Genomic DNA, 17634 nt, shown 5'->3' with positions numbered 1-17634 from the left:
TTGGATATTGCAGAAGAAAAAAATCAATGAACATGAAGACAGAAATGGAAACTACCCAAAATGAGGCCCAAGTAGAAATAAGACTGAAAAAATGAACAGAGCATCAGCATCCAGAAAACCACGTTAAGTAGTCTAGCATCTGTTTGTCATTGGAGTCTTAGGGAACAGGAGAGAGGTACAAAAATATTTGAACAAATAATGGTTAAAATTTTTCCAAATTGATAGAAATTATAAGTCTACACATTTTAGAAGCTCAACAAATATCAAACAGAATAAACATAAAGAAAATCACACAAAGATACATCATAATTAAATTGTTGATAGTGATAAAGTAATAAAAAGAAATTCTAAAAGCAGCCGAAAGTAAAAAGACACATTAATTATAGACACAAAAATAAGACTGGCAGTAGACCTCTTGTCAGAAACTAAGCAAACAGGAGACAGTGGAATGCCAGCTTCAAAGTTCTGAGGGGAGAAAATTGTCCACAGAGAAATCTATATCAGCAAAAACATCTTCCAAAAATGACAATTAAATAGAGATGTTTTTAGGCAAAAACACAAAAGGCAGGTGGGAGCGGTCTGAGAGAATTCATCACTATCAGATCTCCTCTAACAGATGGAAATTTAGATCTAAACAAAGGAATGAAGAGTGCCCAAAGTGGTAAAATACGTGGGGAAATAGATAGCTTTTAAAATATTTTAATATGTTTTAAAATATTTAACTTAAAAATAATAATGATATGGTGTGGGGTGTATAACACATCAAACTAAAATGTATGACAAGAAGAGTGCAAAAAGGGAGGAATAAGTGTAAGTACACTATTACAACGTTTTTACACTGGTAGTATACTATTACTTGAAGATATACTATGATAGTTGAAGTATGTCTATTATAACCCCTAGATTACAATCATTAAAATAAATCACTAAGATAAAAAAAGGTAAAACACAATAACGAGGTATTTCTAATGAGCTAATAGATGAGATAAAATAGAATCTTAAAAAATACTTAACTGTTCCCCCCAAAAAAGGAAGGAAAGGAAGGAAAAAAACATAAATAGTTAAAAAAATAGGAAAATGATAAATATAAGCCAAAGCATGTCATAAATATATTTAACATAAATCATTTAACATTCCAATTAAAAAGCAGGGATTGTGAGGTTGGACAAAAGTACAAGACTCAACTACACACTATCTATGGGATGAAAGAAGATATATTATGTAAACACTAACCAAGGGAAAAAGGCTGGAGGCTCTACATTCATATCAGAAAAAAAAAAAACTTCAGAATAAGGAGTATCATGGGTAATGGCAGACATTTTATAATGACAAGGAATCAAGTCACCAAGGTATAATAATTCACAGTAAGTACGCAACCAATGACAGAGCTTCAAAATACAAGATACAGAACCTGATAAAACTGAAAGACACAGTAAATTCAACTACATAATTAAAACACACACACCAATATAATATTTTTAAATGTTGTGTTACTTCTTTAGATGGTAAGACTAGAGGTCAGTTTTTCCCCCACTTCTTTATACTTTTCTGTATTTTCAGAGTTTTCTTCAATGAGCACATACTGAATGTTAATAATAATGGTGTCCTGGTTCCATTTTACTTTTGTCTCTCAACTCTTCCTTGATTTGGTAACAGAATCCCCATTTTCCCTCTAAAACCACCCCTTCTCATGTGGTAGAGCTCTCAATATGAAAGTCCACAGTTCTGCCAGAGTAACCAGTGTAACTCCGTCTCCCTAGACCCAGTGATGAGTCCACAAATAGAAAATGACCCACGCAGAGCTACTCATGCTCCATGTTCAGGAATTCATGTGTATGTTGAAAGATCTTTCTAACTGAGGGCCTAGTAATCCTGGACCAGCCAGGAGCATCTTTGCCATCCATGAAGAATACCTTCATGGGACAGGAGCCTACTAAGAGGAAAGCTGTGCTGAATATATCAAAGGGGAAGAAACAGAGATATGACAATTCTATTCGAGCCCTCATATCCAGCTATGCCTAAATGCATGTCCCCAGGACCTTTCAGTTACATGAGCCAATTATTTTCCTTTTTTTTTTTTTTTTTTTGCCTAAGCTAATTTGAGTGTGGTTTCTGCCTGAGGAAACTAAAGAGCACCGACTAACAAAAAATAACATAAAAGAATAGTTCAACTAATCTCTGTTTTGCTTATTTGTCTGTATTCTTCTTTTGAGAAAAGAGTAATCAATGTAAGATGACTTCCCTTTTCTTGGTTTTATCTGTGCCCATAACGCTGGCACTGGATCATCTTTTTGATGTGATTGTAAATGGGTCTGTTTTCTTAATTTCTCCTTCTGATAATTCATTGTTAATGTATAGAAATACAACTGACTTCTCTATATTAACTTTATATGCTAAAACTTTACTGAATTCATTTATTCTAATAATTTTCTGTTTTCTGTATGTAGTAGTATGTCATCTGCAAATAGGGACAGTTTTCCTTCCTCCTTTCCAATTTGGATTCCTTTTATTTCCTTTTTTGTCTGATTTCTGTGCCTAAGACTTCCAATACTATGCTGAGTAGAAGTGCTGAGAGTGGCCATCCTTGTCTTGTTCCTGTTCTTAGAGGAAATACTTGCAGCTGTTCTTTGCTGAGTATGATGTTAACTGTGCACTTGTCACATGAGGAGGCGTAGCTATTCTCTTGATAGATGCTCCCAGAGAAAATAAGCCTCTGGGATATACACAACAGCGTTATACATAAGGAGAACATGGTGTCTACCAAAACCAAAATTAAAAATATAAAAAAGACAAGGTAGATTCTCCCAAATGTTATTTCAGCCTTTAAAATATATTTCTACTCATTTGTTAAAATTCTTTCTATAGCATGAAACAAGGTTTCTTAATTTCCTTTATAAAGCCATGAATATATTTCCTCCATGTTATATAGATTTCTAAGTAAACAAATATGCCCCTAAGCAGTAGTAGAATGTTTTAAACTACTCTCTGAATCAAATGAAGGAATAACTCTCTCTAAAAGTACCACATTTTTCTATTATGAAAAAAATGTAGCAAACAGATTAGGCTAATCGCCACTAGAAAAGAGTTCTTAAACATTGCAGCTTGGTTTATGGGATTGGTTACACTATTCTTGGCAAATAATTACCCTCCAGGCTCACACTGCTCCTCTTCATCCATTCCCTTCCTTTTCTCCTAAATTTGATAATGGAGGAGATAGTGTATTTTACAGGAAAGTATAATTGTGAGTAGTGTAGCAGGGAGCTTTTCAATACTGATTATGCGACAGACAATTCTAAAATCAGTAAGAAAAACTATCCAAGGATGTTGACTTAGAAAAAAGAATGCTCTCAGATTGAAGGCTGAACTAGATACTTTAAATTTAAAAAAGAAAACAGTGATGAGTCACTGCTGCTCTTCCTCGGTGTACAAATTTAGACATTTTTAAGTTAGGTGTATTTTTAGAATTAATTGTTGTCTACAAGGAGTAATTGATTAGGACTAAAATGTTATTTACTTTAAAAATGATGGAGCCTTTGTACAAATATCTTAATGCCTTTTTCATCTAATTTTAGAATATGTCTGGAAACGTGGGCTAGGATGTATATAATTCTCACATATCCTAAGTTAAATAAAACAAAACACATTTTTTTTCCTAATGAGGCTTTTTTTGATGCCCAGGATTTAAAATTCTTTTTTGTCATCTAATTTACATTGTCCAAAGCTATGATTACCAAAAAATCCAAAACAAAATAGAAATATGTGGTATGTATTGTATTCAAAAATTATTAACTTTTAATAAATATACAAACTATGCCACTTCTTAAAAATACACTTGGTTCAAAAAAGGTCATTTTGACATGAATAATTTTAAATAAATTTCTAGTAACAATTTTCTTACTAAAGTTATTGGTCTAATAAGTTGATACATAAACTATGACAATGAAAATCTTTAGAAATTGAGAATAGAATGTTTCTGAAATTCCTGAGGTATTTATTAAATGCAGTTTATCATATTCCAGGAATGTTGCTGAGTACCAGGATACAATGGAGAATCAGGTAGTAACAGCTTACAGTCTAGGAAGGAACACACAATTGCATAAAATTTTATTTAACTGGAGCTGTGATAAGGGCTCTGAAATAAAAGCCAAATGAAATGAGAACTTGTCACAGGAGGAGGACCTGAGATGGTCTGTGGGGACAGAGAAGGAGTTCTTGAGGAAGAGACATTTAAACTGACAGGAGGCTGGGGTGTCCTTGAACCAGGCAGAGAGAACGTGCTGCAAGGTGTGCAGGCAGGTAGACGAGGGCTTTTGTGGAAATGAAACAAAGCTACTGTGTCTGTAGTGCACTGAGTGAAGGAGAAGATTGAGCTAAAAATATAGGTGGGGCCGGAATACACACTGCAGCGGTACGGATTTGATTTTTATTCTTCTGGACAATGGAGGGCTTTGGCAGTGGTCTTACTAAAATAAGAGAAGTTGCTTTTGAAAAGCCCTGTCTGGAGAGATGTGGAGAAGGGACAGGCAAAAGGCAAGTCTGGACATTAGAGAAGCAGTTAAGAGACAATTGGGTGAGCCAGGTGCAGAGGTTGGGAGCCACAGTGATGGAGAGAAGTTGGGGGTGGGATGGGGGACATGAGGGGAAGATGTCAGAGATGAGCGTTACTTGAGGAACTTCCGCATTTACTCAGACAGGAGAAGAGGAGGAATATGATGAATGCTGAGCAGTTGCTACCGGAAAAGGAGGGACGAATAGGAAGACGTAGAATAGTACACTGTAAGGCCAGGGACCCCAGTGTGGGAAGTCATTGAAAGCAAGAAAGATGAAGGCTGCAGTTTGTCTCCTGGTTTGGCAACAGGAAGAACACTGGAAACCTCAGCAAGAACAGTGTGGGGGCCGTGATGAGGGCAAAAGCCAAACTGAAGTGGACAGACAGCAGTCAGTGGTGGGCAAGAAGTACAGACAGGGCAGGCAACAGCACTTGTACTAAGTTTGGCTAAAAGCAGAGGAGAGATGGGGTAAAAGAAGAACATGGAAAGCTCAAGGAATAAAGTTTCTAACATAAAACTATATTACACAGCACGGTCACTGAGCTTTATTTGGGTGTGTTGCACGTACGAGTACGTCTTTACAAGACCTTATCGGAATTCACGGGACTATACTTTGAACAGAAAGTGTAATAACAATAAAATATTTGAATCATTTTTGAGCTAAAACACTCATGACCAAGTAGCTGAGCAATTATGTGCTGAGCTTTCTGGAAAGAAGAGAGAAAAATTATAGCATGCTATTCCTAACTGCAGGATGCTAGCTGTCTCACAGGCAAAGCTACTATGCCCGAAATGATGTAACACAGATATAAGCAAGGAAGAAATTGCTTGCTCAGAACTCACTTAAAAGCTGCATGGTTGTTGATTAAAATGGAACTTTCTAAATGAAATATGAAGTCATTTTGCCACAATAGTGCCAAATCGCAGGTGAAATTGTTTTGCAGAGCTTCAAGTGCAACGCCACGCTGCCATCTACTGGCTGTTCCTTGAATTTTCTTTCACAGGTTTTCTAGTTATAGATCAGTGGATAACACCACTATTAATTGGGACAATAAAATCTCGGACAAGCGTCATATAAAATATAAACATAATACAAATACTTAGATGTTATTTTAAAAAGATCAGTTTTAATAAACTTCCAAGTTTACAGTGTCTAAAAACAGTAAAAAAAATAAACTGCCTTGTGATATAGTTTTATAGCGTATACTGCATGAGCTTTAAAAAGGGAAGGGGAATTATCTTTACTACTGCTTATGATGATCAATTGCACAAAGTAACAAATCACGGGACGAAAATTTGTCAAGCTCATTTTATAGCACAGAATAAAGGAAAACCTTTCCCTTTTCAATTAAAAATGGGTTCTAGAAATTTAAAAGAAACAGTTTGTCTTTGAGGAAAAGCTTAAAAATCTGTTGGGAAAAGGGGCAGAAGGGTCACACCTTAGATACACCTCTGATCCACCGATTTCCAAGGTCTGTCTGCACCCACTGCCCTCAACCCAGGAACAGTTACTAACCTTCCTGGCCAAAGTCCAGGGTAATCATAACCAACCAGGTCAGGTCAGTGTACCTTAAGAGGGTATAAAGTCACCTTCCCTATCTCTTTTCCTGGTTCTGTGCATCAGAGAATGTAATGGGACTCAGGGTTCTTCCTAAGAACTGGACATTTCTGGCTAACTTTCTATGCAGAACCACTTAAGCTCAGTGGTCCCAAGACAGCTTCAAGCTAGTCCAACAGTTTCCTGGTTATTAAGAGATGGCACTTTCCTTCTCAGATTCTCAACTCAATATATGCTGTTCCAGGAGCTCCACAAGGAGGGAGAACATAGAATAAGCCAGGATTTGGGCACTGATGAGCACTGCCATATGCCAAATACCCACCCATGTCACCTAACACATAGATTAAAAAATGCAAAGTTACAGTTACACAAGAGGAATAAGGCCCAGAGATCTGCTGTGCACCACACTTCCCATAGCCAGTGGTTGACAATAAGATACTGTGCACTTAGATTTCAGATTTGAAATTTGCTAATTTGTAGATCTCATTTTAGGTGTTCTTACAAGGGAAGGGAAGGGAGGGAAAAGAAAAAATAACGCAAGACACAAGGAAATTTTCGAAAGTGACGGATGTGTTTCTTACCTGCGTTGTGGTTACAGTTACACAAGTACATACATATGTTCAAAATCACCGATTTATTTATATAATAATCATGTGCATTTGTATTCGTATTATATACCTCAATAGGGCTGAAAAAAGTGCACAACCAAAAAATTAAAATAAAAAGTAATTTTTAAAGTGCACTGTCTCTACAGTTCTTTTAACACTGTAATTATTTTACCATAGTAACCATCTAACCTGTTAAAGCGAAGATAACAATATTATATTAATACTACATATTACTTATAATATGTAATAAATAATATTTCCATAATCCCCTGGGGAAGTCTCTTAAGATGAAGTACCAAGGGTAAGAATTAAAATAAAAGCTCAACAAAGTCAATGAACTGTTTAAAAAATGACACAATCTAAAACGAAATCAGTTCGGCTCATTTTTGATAAATACCTTTGAAACCTAAAACTAGTTCTCCTGTCAGTCTAGTGGTTTTCTTTAAAGGAGAGGTTTTCTAGCTATAATCTACAAAACTCGAAGAGACCCCTTAGCGTGACTTCGGGGAGGGTTTCTAGCCACCCCATCCCAGCTCCAGCCTGAGCAACTCTCCTTTGTATGTTTTCATGCTGTTTCATGTTTTATCTGTCATCTTTCATGTAAGATTTCTTGAATTGTTCACAAGTATTCCATTTCTCTTCCTTCCAGGTTCATAATAGGATTGTCCCGTTTAAGTTAGCTGTGGCCATAGGACTTATTTCAGCCAATTAAATGTGCCACCTTCAGGTGAAGCTTTAAGGGACATTTCGACGAGTGGACCGGCGGACGTGTGAGCAAGGCGGAATCTGGAATCACAGCCATGTTCCTGGTTAACTCATTCTCGAAATTGGCAGCAGCGGTGGGGGAGGCAGGGGCCTGGGGAATAAGCTCAGAGGCCTGATCAGCGGGGCCGGAGGCGGCAGCTGCGGGGGAGGTGGCGGCGGAACTGCCACGCGCTTCCTGGGCGGGGCCGTTAGCGCCACCAGTGAGGCGGCTGCGCAGTACAACCCAGAGCCCCCACCTCCTCGCACCCATTACTCCAACATCGAGCCCAATGGGAGCGAGGGGGTCCGGCAGTTCCGGAGGCTCTTTGCCCAGCCGGCTGGAGACGACATGGAGGTCAGTGCCACAGAACTCATGAACATTCTCAACAAAGTCGTGACCCGACATCCTGAAGACCGATGGTTTGGACACTGACACGCGTTGCAGCATGGTGGCCGTGATAGATAGTGACACGACCGGCAAGATGGGTTTCGAAGAATTAGAGTACTTGTGGAACAACATCAAAAAGTGGCAGCCCATATACAGTTTGACGTTGACTGTTCAGGGACCATTGGCAGCAGTGAACTCCCAGGAGACTTTGAGGCAGCAGGGTTCCGCCTGAATGACCATCTCTGCAATATGACCATCCGACGCTACTCGGATGAGGTAGGGAACATGGATTTTGACAATTTCATCAGCTGCCTGGTCAGACTGGATGTCATGTTCCGTGCCTTCAAATCTCTTGACAAAGATGGTACTGGACAAATCCAGGTGAACCTCCAGGAGTGGCTGCAGCTGCGCATGTATTCCTGAAGGGGAGTCCCAGACCTGCTCCCTCATCGCCTCGCTGTAGGAGTCACCTTGGACTCTTCAGTCTCTCCCAGGGCTGATCTTATCTGCAATTACATCTTCTAGGGTCCTGCTGACCCACAGGCCTTTCCGTTCTCCCAGCTCTCAGTACCCAGCTCTCAGTCAAAAGCCAGAACCCAACGTGCCCCAACATGCCCTGCTACCCCAGCCCTAGCATACCCATCTCACACCCATTCCGTAACCCTTCTCTTGCACGTGTGCCAAGCCCAATACTTCTGTTGCTTCCACACCCCAAGGGCCCTTCTCAGTTCTGAAAGTATCACTCCAGTCCCTACGCCCAGTTACCACCCAGGCAGCAGAGCTCCAGGTCATTAACAGACCCACGTGCCCCAGTGACTTTGTCTGTATTCTGCTCCCAGCCTGCCAGGCCCAGGAGGAAATAAATGCACCCAAGTTGCTGTTCTTAAAAAAAAAAAGGGGGGGGGGGGATATTTCATGCTGTGACACATTTTTTTGCTGCATAAGAGCACATGTATAGATGAAGTGCCTATCAGCCTGGGGACCTGAACGTCTAGAATGAGCATCTTTAAAATACTCCTAATTATAGTTAATATTGAATTAATTCAGGTAAAATATAGCAATCATGCAAAAGTATATTTCTACTTACCTGCTCCTGCCCCCATCCTTAGTGGCATTATTATCATATATATTACATTTATATACATTATAAACCCATTAATACAGTTATGATTTTGCTTTAAATAGTCATTACCTTTTATATTTGCCCATTTATTTATCATATTATGTGCTCTTCAAAGTTGCTTCAGAGGTCATTTTCCTTCTGCCTGAAATGTTTTTCCTGAATATAGGTCAAATGTTCTTATTTCTTTGTAAATCTAGTGAGATGATATATTGTAGCAAATATGGATTCTGTTATGTTCCTCCGAGGATTATTGGTCTTTTGTTTTAGTAGGCAGTTTAACTAACATGAATCCCACCTGCAAACTTTGTCTCCTACATAATATGCAGTATGTAGCTGCTGATAGCTTGTTCTGTTCTTGTGGCTTCCCAGTGAAAATATTTTTAGATTAACCACTGAGGATCTCATCTATGCGGTATAATTTGTCAGTAAGTCAAAGATTTGGGCAAAGATGGGGCTTAATCTTTATAATTTTCTTGCTTTTATGATATCTGCACTAATTTTCCTGCTGCTTTGCAGGCTTCATCTCTGTTCCCTGACATTTCCATCCCATAAGGTTCAATACGATTGAGAAATACACTCAGTTAAAACAAGCAGGAAGTTCACAGATGTGATATCTCTAATTTTCTCTCTAGTTTCTTATTTTTGAGGGGTCTTTTTGACCAGGCTCCCTGGAGTCTCCCACAGACATATATGTATTTATGTACATACTTTCTATGGTTCTGTTGCTGCCAGGATTTCCCCTTCTAAATTTCCAGGTGCTTTTCCAGCCCTGATCTTTGATCTCTGCTCCCTTTAGCTAATAAGGCTGCAATTTACCATTGCAGTTATGGCAAGGAAAAGCACTACTGGGCCAGAAACTTGCAATTCTGACCCCCTGCAATCAGTTTTTTGAGATTATATTTTCCTTCAGTTTGTCTGCTCTGTGATACTTGTCAGAATCTTTAAATAATTGTAGTTTATTATTTTTAATTATTATTTTACTCTGTTCTTATTGCTGATTGCAAGATGGTTTGGGTGACCACGTAATTTCTCCATCTGTGTTAGAAGCTGTTTGCAGTTGTACACGTTCAAAACTCAAAACTACATAATGGCTATTTGGCATTTATAAAATTCACCATAATGACTATACATGTAAAATGGCTTAAACACCTTTAACAAAATGTAATCCTTAGCTTATCATAAATATAAAAAGATATAATAATCATTAAAGTGAATGGGGGAAAAGATGTTCCTTGCTTTAAGGCAGATTGTCCTAAATATAAAATTAGGGGGGCAAAACTAAGAGGACTATTAGGACTAAAGGACAATTAGATGTACTGTACATAAAGTCAAATTAAGAGCTATAAAGCTTATAAAAGGGACAAGCGGTACAAAGGAATCTGTTTATGGGCTCTTTATATTTCCAGGAGACTTTGCAACAAATAAGAGAAAATATCCTCAGATCTTCTGTTTGCTAAATTTTAGAATTTGTTTCTACTTTGTTAATCTAATCAGTGATCTGCCCATTCTTAAAACCTAGTCACACTGAAGATTATTTTTGTTATATGTATAGGAAACTAGGGAAGCATGCAGGTAGGTAGGTATATCTCTGGACTCTCAGGTTATGCGACTCCTGTGGTATCTATTTTTCTGATTAAATGATAGTTGTTTGTATATTAAATTTTGAGCTGCTCCAGGACTGGGATATTCCTTCATTTGCCTCTTTATTCACTGAAGTTCCTATCACATACAGGCACTAAAACATTCCTTGAATACATATATGTCTATATGAATATATCAAATGTTTACTGCAAAACCTATGTGTGAGTGGCACTGTTCTAGGATGCAAAGACACATCAGCTAGCAGCATCCCTTCCCTCAGTCTGGTGACTAATATTGTCATATTTACAACTAACTAAAATACCTGTCTGGTTATGATTAATATTGTAACAGTAATCATATTTGTATTTACTATTTCTGGTGCTCTTCCTTCTTTCCCATGGATCCAAGGTAACTGCGGTGTCATTTCCCTTCTGCCTGAGTGTAAGTCAAAAGTTCTTGTTTCTTTGCATATCTAGTGGGATAATACATTGCAGCTACTCTGGATTCTGCTGTGTTCCTCTCAGGATTATGGCAGAAAAGTCAGGAAGAAGGGAACATTTTATTCTCATCCTGGATTAGAATTAGGGAGGCTTAACAACAAAGGTGACCTTTAAGCCAGGTCTTAAGGCAAGAGTAAGATTCTTGTAGATGCAGAAGTTGAGAGCATTAGAGGCCACGAAAATGGTGCAAGCTGAACAATGTGAATGTTTAAGAGTTATCTCAGGAATCAGGAATTGGTCTTGCCTCAAAACCTTGAGAGAAAAGGAGCTAACACCTAAGAGTGTTAAAACTACCACACACATAGACACACGCACACACTCACACACATGCACATATGTACGCATACCATACCACACCCAACCAACCAACTTGGAAAGGATACCAAGGAGTTCAGGCTTAGTTCTACAGCAAATAGGAAATCTCCAAGAAAATTTTCTGAGCAGGAAAGCAAAATAATCAGAAAGATGACCCTAGTGGCAATGTAAAGGATTACGAAGGAAGAAGTAATAGGGATGGGGGGTTGGGCAGAAAGAGGAAAGGTGATTTATTTCTGAAAGACTATCTACAATGGAACTGTAACCAGTGTCCAGGTTATAGGTTTCTGTTCGCCAGTCAAAATAACATAAATATATAAGCAAATATGACTGAAATAGTATATCTAAACTTCTAATCTTTAATTATAAAACTAAAAATGAAAGAATAAGAACCAGAAATAAAAATACTGTAATTTTTTATGCATTCCTTTTTCCTTCTAGCAAGGGAGCCTCTCCAGTCTACAAAAATCACCATGCTGAGGGATACAGATTATAAGGTCCTACTCATTTGTCCCTCTAGTTTCTTTCTTTTTCCTTAGCCTATAAAAACATTGCTGTTTTCACCTGTCTATTCATCTCTGTTTATCAATACCAGTTAATTCCAGGGAAATTCTACTTTTATCCTATTTTGTCTATTCCTACAGTCTCTTAACTTTGGATTCTGGACTCCCAGCACACTAAGGACCTGCTGCTCACTGTATGCAACCTTGCAGACTTAAAAGACCCAAGTAGCCATTTCCCAAATGAATGGCAGTCTGTTTCCAAGTGTAGCTGCAAAAAAAGGCATCCCCAAACCATGTCTACACAAATGATGCACTGCTACCTGCTGGGAGCCCCTTGGCAACATCATGTTGCAGCTGGCTCAGTTGGGCTACAATAGTATTACTTCTAAACTCAAATTTTTGAGCTGACACACCCGTGTGCACTTTTATCCCCCAAACAAAGCCAGACTGGGGTTTGAAACAGGTCATCTGGTCCCAGTCTTAGCTCTAAACTAAGCTCTAAACTCCTGTCAAGAGTAGGACTCAAGGCTATCTATCTTAAATAAATCCAGTGAAATTTTTGGATGAAATCTGTCAGAATATATTCTAAAATAATATAAATTATAACAAATCAGGAAAATTGTGAACATACTTTTTCACCTTTTTTTAATTGGTCTTTTGAGGTTTTTTTTTTTTAGAAAAATGAAGAAAAACAATAAAAGATTAAGAAAATGGTGACCTGCTAGCCAATTTACATTGTGAGAGTGCCCCGCAATGAGCAGGAAGGCAGAAATATTTTCAACTGTCCCACTGATATATTGAGACATAAATTTAAATTAGTGTGTGCTTAATTCCTATCCGATGAATACATTTGTTATGCACTAAAAGAGAAAAAAAAAGATAAATGCATAACATGGAACTCACAGAAGAATACAATGAGTCCTTATCTACCTCTGCATAAAATTCTGGAGAAAATTGAAAAACTAAAAGCTGCATGTATGATCCCTAGAACCAAATCCTAACAATCTAACTTACATATATATTTATATTTACATACACATTCATTATCATCACTTCGTAACATGTACCTAAGTCATTAAGACAAATATATAAAATACGCTGACAGTTTCAAGCAAGTTGTAATTAGAATAATCACCTTTACCAGTTAATTCCTTCCTAATGTTTATATCTTTGTTTTCTAAACTAAAACATAAATGCAAGTTCCAAAAGGATAGAAATCTGTTTTGTTCACTGTTATCCTGAGTCTCTAGAACAGTGTTTATCAGATAACTAGTGCTCAAAAAATATTTGTTGAATGGATTAATATATTTAGAGTAAAGTCCACTAAAACCCGTCTTTAAGATAAACTATTAAACTATTCCAGGGCTTTCCCCTATGTTTTATTCATTTGGTCACTCGGATATTTGCAGAACACCTTACAGGACCTCATGAGATATACAAATAAGCCTTATATAAGGTCCTCGAAAAGCCCCAAAGAGCGACTTAGCTGGTCTTTCGAGGGGGAAACAAGGCAAGTCAAATAATGTAAGAGTCCGAGGTAATTCCAAGACTTCCTGCCCCCCTGCTCCTTCCAGAAACTTGTCCGTGTTACCCCCAGTGAAGTAACACTAATGTTTGCTATACAAATAGCCCACACTCCTTCCCTGCTCCCCTACGAGCCCTTCCTTGTGTGTATTCTGGGCCACCAGGGAGTTTACATTTCTGACTCAAGAAGCTACAGGCACCATAGGAAGAAAAGGCACCAGCTACTGATTTTCCTAGAATGGTCAAGGGAGAAGGCAGAGACAGTCCACAGAAATGGCCCAGGTTTGAAGTCACTGGTCCCTAAGACCTTTGTCTCTTGCTACAAACCAAGCAGCTCTATCTTTACCTGTGTTACAGCTGAAAGGAGGTAACATGAAACCTTCAAGTGATGACTTTCTTACACCTGCTCAGGAGCACAAAGGGAAAGTGGAGGTGGTGACAGTGGCCCAGGACTGGAGAGGAGCCCTGGGGTCTTAACCCTGAGTCTCCTGAAGCTGGGACAGCAGTCAGGGCACCAAAACTCTCAGTTTCTTTATTCTCAGAATAAATCTGGTAAGATCAGCATCTCTTCCTGCTTTGCTATAGTGTTAAAATGTTCAGATGAGGCCTACTTTGAAATTACAAAAATACCATTTAGTTTGAATTATTTTAATTCTTTCATCTTAAGTAGTTGGCACATTAACCCATTTCTCCAAATTAATACATAAATATTATTTGTATATAGGGCTTCTGAATTCACAAAAAGCCTTTATCCTTCCAACATAAGCAGTGAGGTAGTTGGAACAGGGCAGATGGTACTATTTAAAATAAGGAAATGAAGAGAGATTAAGGGGCTAACTCAAAACCAAATGCATCTCAGCTCATCTGCCTTTTTAATGCAGTGCTTTTCTCCCATTGCGCTCTGCTGGCTCACAAGGCCAAACAAACAGCAGTGCTGGGAACATCAATGCAATCTGAGGCTCACCCACCCACGCAGCTTCCCACGGGTGCTGTCAGAGAGGAAGGCAGAACAGGACATGAGAGGCTGCACAAACCCTTACGCTAACTCAGCCTAAAATCCAACCCAGCACTTCCAAGAATTTCAAACCTTGGTCTTTGGGATTAATAAGCAAGAAGAGTTCAGTGTCATATTTCTTATACTAATACAGGCAAGTTTGGACAAAGTACTAAATATGTTTTATTGTGGTCCGATTTTATAATTGTGCCCGAAATGACAGTTGTCGTCACATTTTATGAAACAAGGAGCCGAAAACTGAGAAGTAATGACCTTGTCTTAAATCTAAAATACAATCCAAGATATCTGGAAAAAGGTAAATATGTGTGTATGTATATAGCGGAGAACACTTTGAGAAAGAAACATTTAATCAAATAAGTTGAGAATCGGTAACCTTGATACACCAGGTGGTGCTGGTGTAAGCTGGTTTCATGCAAAGTTAGCCATTTAAAATCTCAAGGCACAGAGAGAAACGAGAATAAATTAGCTTTAAAGAAACCGCTGCAGGCCAACATGGTTAGCAGAATGCTCTTGAGTTCAGACAGACCTAAAGTCTAAAAAATCATGGACTCCAGGATCCATTTAAAGGCATAAAACTCAAAATTCCAACAATGACCTTCACAGAATAAGGTGCCTATAAAATACTTTCAAAAGGTGTTGTAGGGACATGTGCCTCATGCCGCATATACAATAATGCTCAATTTAATCACAAAGTAATAATTAATTACGAAATCATGTTGAAATATTTTAAGCCCACAGATGCCAAATGTTGATTAACAGAAAATAAGAGGAGTAAAATATGAGGAATTTAAACTACTTTTGTATCTAATATGCAATTCACTTAAAAAAGAATAAGACTTAAGACAACCACAGAATTCATGATAAATGTTATGGGAATCTGTTATAAAATAGGAATACAGAAAGTGTTTCCTATCCAGATGGGAAGAGTGAGAACGTGGATTAGAATAACTAAATAGATCTTCCAGCCCAATCAGGTGCTCAGATTTCGTCCATGCAAAGGTACCTGGGAGCACCAAGCTTCTGTCTCCTCATCAATGAAATGAGAAGAAAGCTCCCTTTCTGAGGACTGCTGGAGGCTACAAAAAAAGAATTTATTTTTTGAGTTTTTTTACTATTTAAAGAAATGGAAAGAAGTAGTATTGTTTTCTCTCTCTCTTTTTTTTAAACTACTGGAGACAGCACAGGACAACAAAAAGACCAAAATGCAATTCTGTTCAAAAGCACATCCTGAGAACCTAAAACATGCTCATCATGTCTGATGCGCACTGTACAAGATAAGAGGTGTCCACCTCATACCCGTTAGGGTGACGACTATCAAGACCACCCAGAAAGTGACAAGTGCTGAGAATGTGGAGGAACTGGAACTCTTGGGCGCCGCTGGTGAGGATGTAAAAATGCCGCAGCTGCAATAGGAAACACCATAGCCGTGCCTCAGAAAAAGTAAACAGGATTACCATATGATCCAGCAATATCCTTTCTGGGTATACACCCTAAACAACTGAAAGCAGGGTCTCAAAGAAATATCTGTACTCCCATGTTCATAGCATTATTTCCAATAGCCAAAAGGTGGAAGCACCTAGAGGAATCAAATTCATACACAGAAAACAAAATGGTAGTTGCCAGGGGCTATAGAGTTGGGCAATGAGGAGTTCATGTTTAATGGGGATGGAGTTTCAGTTTTGCAATACGGAACAGTGCTGGAGGTAGATGGTGCTAGGAGTTGCCCAATAATGTCAGTGGACTTAATGTCACTAAACCATACACTTGAAAGAGTGAAGATGGCAAATTTTAAGTTATGAGTATTTCATCACAGTAAAAATATACACCAATAGGTTACTTATAAACTTAGAAAACCCAAGAGAGAGGAAAAAAGAGGTGTGTATGTATTACCTATTCAAAAATTATATTGTAAAACATGTAGAGTGCCTTTAGGGTTATCCCTGTAAGTCTATCCCTCTCATTCTCTGCACTTTAATGTGATTTCTTGAGGAGTGACAATAGTGAGATTTCCTCTTAGGTACTGAAAACTGTACATAGCCTGCAGCCAATCTTATCTGAGGTTGTAACTATTTCAAAAAGTTTTTAATTAATAGCTGGGACAATTTGGGATGACTATAATGCTTAGACGTAACTCGAGAGTTACTAGGAATTTAGGGTTGACAGATAAAATGTAAGACACCTTGTTAAACTTAAATCTCAGATAAGAATAAATAAATTTTTAATACAAATTTGTCCCAAATATTGCATAGGACAAAACAAACTAAACTAAAAATATACAAACAAACAAAAAAAAACCCTATTCACTGTTTATCTGATTTCAGATTTAACTAGGCACTCTGTACTTTTATTTGCTAAAGCTGGCAAACCTACTCCAATTGCTTCTTAATTTTATTCTCAGATAAAAATTTTAATAAGAAAAAGATAAAAAGGAAATTAAATCATCTGTGTTTCACATAGATGTGATGTGATACATGCGTCCTTCATGCAAATTACATTCAGCAAATCAAAGGCAGCAAAGCGATGATGCAACAACACAACTCATACTAAGATGTGGAAATGTACAAGTGCTGCATTATTTTAACAAGAAAACAAGTTTACTTATGCATATTTTTAAAGAATGCGTGTTCTTCATTTATGCTACTAGCTATAGATTGGATTTCCAGGTGTAAAATTAAGTTCACTTTAAAAAATTTTTTAAATTTCCATTTGCCAATTTATATTTTCTTTGACAAGTCACTGAGGTCTTTAGAGATCTGATTTCCTTGCCTATGCACTTTGAAAATGCTGTTAGGTAACCTATCCCCTCCCTTCCTCACTGCCAAAGAAGAAGCTGCAGCTTCCTTTGTTATATGTCCTTACGTAGTTGCAGTGGGGTTCAGATCCGGTCACACCCATGGAAATAGGACAGGCATGTGGTTATCATCCATCATAGACCACCCCCATCCAGGGATCAGCCAGATGATGGAGATACAAAGAAATTCTCCTTTCCTCCTAGGAGAATACAGAGAGGTTCCCCTCCTGTAGTCAAACAAGAATGTTCTCAACTACACGTAAAAGCAAAAATGTGTTATGGATGTTGCTGAATTTTAAAAAACAAACACGCTCAAAACAATTTTTGCAGAATATGTCTTACCATTTTTGAGTACTGAAAAAAGAAAACCAAAGCAGTGAAATGATTAAAATTTCATAAAAATTAAAGGTCTCAACCTCAAAAGACACAACAAA

The 17634-nt window shown here is 37.9% G+C and overlaps 1 protein-coding gene and 1 pseudogene across 5 annotated transcripts in view; one reads left to right on the top strand and one right to left on the bottom strand.

Annotated features, from left to right (window-relative positions):
- ANK3 (ankyrin 3) overlaps positions 1–17634 on the bottom strand; it is a 591977-nt gene that overhangs the window by 530322 nt on the left and 44021 nt on the right. The gene's annotated exons all lie outside the window — the stretch shown is intronic.
- LOC102525380 (calpain small subunit 1 pseudogene) lies at positions 7502–8736 on the top strand (annotated as a pseudogene).

This window comes from Vicugna pacos, chromosome 11 (assembly GCF_048564905.1).
Source record: "Vicugna pacos chromosome 11, VicPac4, whole genome shotgun sequence".
Taxonomy (NCBI): domain Eukaryota; kingdom Metazoa; phylum Chordata; class Mammalia; order Artiodactyla; family Camelidae; genus Vicugna; species Vicugna pacos.
Note: the sequence above shows the minus strand (reverse complement) of the source record. Positions and strands in the feature narration are given on the sequence as shown.